This window comes from Nycticebus coucang, chromosome 4 (assembly GCF_027406575.1).
Source record: "Nycticebus coucang isolate mNycCou1 chromosome 4, mNycCou1.pri, whole genome shotgun sequence".
Taxonomy (NCBI): Eukaryota; Metazoa; Chordata; class Mammalia; order Primates; family Lorisidae; genus Nycticebus; species Nycticebus coucang.
In genome coordinates, this window is record NC_069783.1 from 89216175 (window position 1) to 89221972 (window position 5798).

Genomic DNA, 5798 nt, shown 5'->3' on the forward strand with positions numbered 1-5798 from the left:
CATCATAGCTCACAGCAACCTCAAACTCTTGAGCTCAAGTGATCCTCTTGCCTCAGACTCCCTAGTAGCTGGGACTACCAGCATCCACCATAATATCCAGCTAGTGTTTCTATTTTTAGTAGAGACGGGGTCTTACTCTTGCTCAGGCTTGTCTCAAACTCCTGAGCTCAAGGAATCTACCTAACTCAGCTTCCTAGAGGGCTAGGATTATAGGCATGAGCCATTGCACCCAGCCTGTTTACTGAATATTTTAAACCCACTGTTGAGACGTGAGACCCACTACTTTGAAAAAAAGATTTATTTTGGCTCAGCGCCTGTAGCTCAATGGCTAGGGTGCCAGCCACATACACTGGAGCTGGCAGATTCAAATCCAGCCCAGGCCTGCCAAGCAACCATGACAACTGCAACCAAAAAATAGCCAGGCATTGTGGTGGATGCCTGTAATCCCAGCTATTTGGGAGGCTGAAGAAAGAGAATCTCTTAAGCCTAAGACCTTGAGGTTGCTGTGAGCTGTGATGCCATGGCACGCTACCGAGGGTGACATAGTGAGACTCTGTCTCAAAAAAAAAAAAAAAAAAAAGATTCCTTATAAAAGTATTAATACTTATAGGTAATTTATCTCCTCTCCCAAGACAGAGAGATATACAAAGAGATGAATGTTGTTTTCAGGTTTGCTAACAGCTTCTGCTCCATGGCCATGGATGAAAGAGTAATTTTGAGTTTCAAGTCTTATTATTTAAGAAATGCTTTTTATAAGGTTTAGTTTCCATTGACAGTGATATCTCTGACAGATCTGAGCAAAGTAAAATGAAAACCTTCTGAAAAGGATTCACCATTTGTGTGTATTAATTCATTTTGCGTTGCTATAAAGGAATAACTGAGACTGGGTAATTTATAAAGAAAAGATGTTTATTTGGCTCAAAGTTGTTCAGACTGTACATGAAACATGGCACCAGTATCTGCTTGTGGTGAGAGCTTCGGGGAGCTTCCAATCAAGGTGGAAGATGGAGGGGAAGCAGTCACATCACCTGGTGAGATAAGGAGCAAGAGAGAGTGGAGTGGGGGGGCCAGGCTCTTTTAAACAACCAGCTGTCCACTGAACCAATAGAGGGAGAGAACTCACTCACCACCACGGGGAGGGCACAAAACCATTCAGGAGGGATCTGCTCCCATGACTAAAATACCTCCCATTTGACCCCATCCCCAACAGTGGAGATAAAATTTCAACATGAGACTTGGAAGAGACAAATATCCACCCTGTATCATCATACTATTAACAGATGCCATTAAGCACATTTATGACTACACAACTGGAAAATATGTCAAAAAAGAGAACATTCGTGATTCATGGGAAAATGTCAAAACATCAATATATTTTATTTTATTTCTTTTTTTATTAAATCATAGCTGTGTACATTAATGCAATCATGGGGTACAATGTGCTGGTTTTATATACCATTTAAAATATTTTCATCAAACTGGTTAACATAGCCTTCACAGCATTTTCTTAGTTGTTGTGTTAAGACATTTATACTCTACACTTAGTAAATTTAACATGTACCCTTGTAAAATGCACCATAGTTGTGTTCCCACCAATTACCCTCCCTCCACCCATCCAAAACATCAATATTAATAAGAGTTTGGAAGAAGTTGAATCCAGCCCTCATGGGTGACTTTGAGGGGCTTTAGTAGAAGAAGTCACTACTGAGGTGGTAGAAATAGCAAAAAAACTAGAATTTGATGTGGAATCTGAAGATGTGTCTGAATTGCTACACTCTCATGACAAAACTTGAATGGTGAAGAGTTCCTTTCATAGATGAGCAAAAAAGTGGTTTCTTAAAATGGAAATTACTCCTGGTGAAGATGCTGTGAACATTGTTATAATGACAACAAAGGATTTAGAATATAACTTGGTTAATGAAACAGCGGCAGTGTTTGAGAGGATTGATTCCAAGTTCTTTTTTTAACCTCTAGATATAAAACTTCATTACATTTCTGTGTCCCTTTATGTGATACATGTAAGATCAAATACTTAATAAAGAAATCCTAACTGGAAAGAAATCCTAACTGTATCCCTGGGCTGATTCAGTCTCCACCTCCACCCAACAGGCTGACCCTTGTCTCCCCTTCCCCATCCCCTCTTGAGGACATTACAAAGAAATTACAAAGAAATCAGTGGCTGGCTGGAGATATGGGGCTCAAGTCAAGAGGACACATTAAGAACAAATTGAGAGGCACCGCGACCCACGAACCAAGACCCACGGTCTGCCCAGACCTCCGTATGAGCGGCACTGCGACCCACAACCCGCAGCCCGCCTGGACCTCCGTACAAGCTATGATGCTACCTGCAACTGGTGACCCACACCCTCCCAGACTTCCATAAGAGCAGTGCTGCAACCTGTGACCCACGCCCACTGGGCCTCCGCATGTCCTGACCAGGAACTCCGGGAGCTGCGGCGCCCCATGCCCTCCCTCCTGTATTGTCCCTGACTACATGCCGGCCTGCTCGTCTGGCCAGGGACTCTGGTAGCTGCGTGCCCTCCAGAGCCCTCCCTGCCTCTGCACGAAGCCCTTCTCCTGGCCAGAGACTGCTGGAGGCTTGGACTCTCTGTGCCAAAGTCACTGGGTGCCAGGCACTCCCAGACTGGGTGCACCACCCCCCACCCTGTTGCTGGATATGGGTGTGTCACACTCTGGAGCTGCTCCCACAACCAGAATTCCCTGGCTGGGACAGCCCCAGAGGAGCTACACAGGGTGACTCCCTACAAAGATCCAGCAATAATAGAGTGATCCCCTGGGGGTCTAATCTTGGAGAGACACCTCCCCAACTCTGAGGATGGCCAGAGGCAAAGGTGAAAAACAATCACTCTACCAGCATCACAAGGCAGCCCAGGTTGCACACTACTCCATATTAACCCCTGGGCTTCACTCGCCTTCCCTTTATCCCTGGGACATCCAGATAATCAATATATACATCCCACTGAAACAAGAAGGGGTTGAAGCAAGGAGACTTGTGGGCACAGATCACTTCTACCTTCCTGCGCTGAAAGGTGCCAAGCCAAAGGAAAATAGGATAATGGCCTATGTGTCCAGGAGGCTGCAGACAAAGCTCTCTGCTTTTGTTAAGGGTTGAATGAGAAAACAACTTCAACTACCTAGCCTAGAAGCCTTTGGCAAAGGTAGGAGGAGATCATTATCACCTTGAAGTCACTTGTACCTTTCATATTCCCTTTTAGCTATAGAATAGGATCTTTTTCCCTTCTCTCCAACCACAGCTATTAAGAAGAATCTGGTGCCATTGACTGGAGGGGAGCAGATACACCTTCATTTTAGTCTCTGCCAGGCTCACCAAGAGCAAGAGTTAGTTCCCAGCTCCTCCATCCCTCTCAGGTACCTACCCATCCACAGCCAGAGAGACCCCCATCTCCAGGACAGAGAGAAAACTGGGTACATTACTTGAGGGGAAGCAAGGGGTCTGAAGCCCTGCCCAGTCATAGAGCATGATCCTCTGGGGAAGAGAAAGCCCAGGGTGGGATAAATAGGTGGGTGAACCTTCATTGCGAGCCCCCACCAGCTGCAGCACACAGGTGAAGATGTAGATGATGTCCATGTAAATCTGCAAGGCACCAGTGATGTGATCTTCCAGGATGACAGTGTACTTTTGGTTCTCCAGGACCAGCTGTGCGTCATATGCATGCAACAAATGGTCCCCAGAACAGCATGGACCATGTGGAGCCAGTAAACATATCTGAAATACAGAATAATGCTGTTGACTACCCAAGTCACCTTGAGCACAATTCCCAGGACACAGAACAGGCCTTTGCATGAGGTGAAGTCCACCTTTGTCTGACAGAAGAAGATGGTGACTGAAATGGATGCCACAACACTGATGATCATTGCAATGATGACAGCTTTGGTTTGATACATACTGCAAATGGTGCCTGTCATGAAGCCCATCGCAGTGGTAAAGAGGGTCCACAGGATGATGTTCCATGGGAAATGGTGGCTGGGTCCCTGGCAACAGGCAAGGATCAAGTAGTTGACAATGAAGACAGCATAGGACTCATAGTAGATGGCCGTGTTTTTTCTTCACAAAGGTGTTGAGCAGTTCCACGAGGATGAAGATGGCACCGATGACTACCATGAGGGGCAACTGGATGGAGTAAGCCTTTCAAATGAAGATCTGTCAAACTTGCCCATCAACCCTCCTCTGGGGCCAAAGTTGTCACTCACTGTTCTCTCCTCCCTGTCATAGTCCTGGCCTGGGCCATAGTTCCAGGACGTTGGGTTGATAGGGGTCACGGGCTGTAGGTAGCCAGCCGGGTGACAGTAACCAGGCTGTGGGTAGGGACGGTACCCACCCAGCAAGACAGATGGTTGCCCATAGCCCCAGGGGGCGGATAGCCAGTGCATAAAGTTGTGTGATCCTCATAGGATGGGGGGCACTGGGATTGAGCATGGTGCTCAAGAGCTGAAGGGAAACCCCAGCTGCTGGGACTATGCTGTCCCTGATGGAGCGTTCCAGGAGTTCTATTGTGGGTAAGATGCTTTCAGCCAGCATCTCATGTTACAGAGGAAGCTTTCATCAGAGGAAGAGCCAGTTGATGCAGCAAACTTTCATTGCTGTCTTATTTTAAGAAATTGTCACAACCACCCCAACTTTCAGCAACCAGCACCCTGATCAGTCAGCAGACAGCAACATCAAGGCAAGATGCTCCACAGTAAAAAGATCACAATTCACTGAAAGCTCAGGTGATCATTAGCACTTTTTAGCAATAAAATATTTTTGATTAAAACATGTACATTGCTTTTTAGACAAAATACTATCACACACTTAATAGAGTACAGTATAGTATTCATATAAACATAATCTTTATATTCACTAGGAAACCAAAAAAATTGTGGATTTAACTTTAATATTTGCTTTATTGCAGTGGTCTGGAACCAGAATCCACAATATTTTCAAGGTGTGCCTGTAGTTAACACTAATTTATTGTGTGTGTTAAAAACCTAGAAGGGAGGATTTTGAATGTTCCCAATACAAAAAAATGATATGTGTTTGAGGTGACATATCCTAATTATTCTGAGTTGCTTATTACGCATTGTATACATGTATTGAAATACCTCCTCTGTACCCCATAAATATGTACAATTATTATTTGTCAACTAAAAATAAAAGGAAAAATAAAAGAGCCCCCTGGGAGAAGACTAATTAGCCTTGTTGATGACTAATTCTGTGAGCTGCATATGAGCAAGCTTTAGAACAGGTAGGCTAGAGAAGGCTTAACAGGAATTAACAACAGCAGAACAGTTTGCAGAAACCACCAAGTTTTACGGGATGCTCAAATTTTGAATGTGCTGTGCTTGGGTGGTTCCTTAGATTTTACGTGGTGACTTCTCTCTGCCATCTCCTGTGACCCTCTGAGCAATCCTGTGACGCAAAGTTCAAGCCCATTTTGCAGATAAGAAAACACGGGGCCTGCCTTCCCCCCATGGTTTCAGAGGGCAGAATAGCCAATGTTGAGAATGGGGTCTCTGGGCCCAAGTGCTTCCTTTCTTACCCCTGCTTTGTGCAGTGGGGGTTAGGAAGCAGGCCTGAATGGGGAGTGCAGGGGGAACCTGAAGACAAAGACCCCTGTTGGATGGGTCTGCCCACCGGAGAGCTGGGAAGGGTGAGTGGCATTCAGACTAGCACTATTGAATTTGGTTTACTGCTTAGACGTAGAGTTAACCATGAGGGGGCTCCTGCCTTGGAGCCTCTGTCTCTGCCTTTCCCTCTGCCTGGAGGTCTCAGCCAG

General features: G+C 45.6%; 1 pseudogene; it reads right to left on the reverse strand.

The window, feature by feature from the left end:
• Positions 1-3491: 3491 nt before the first annotated feature.
• On the reverse strand, positions 3492-5194 carry LOC128584358 (protein lifeguard 3-like; annotated as a pseudogene).
• Positions 5195-5798: the final 604 nt, after the last annotated feature.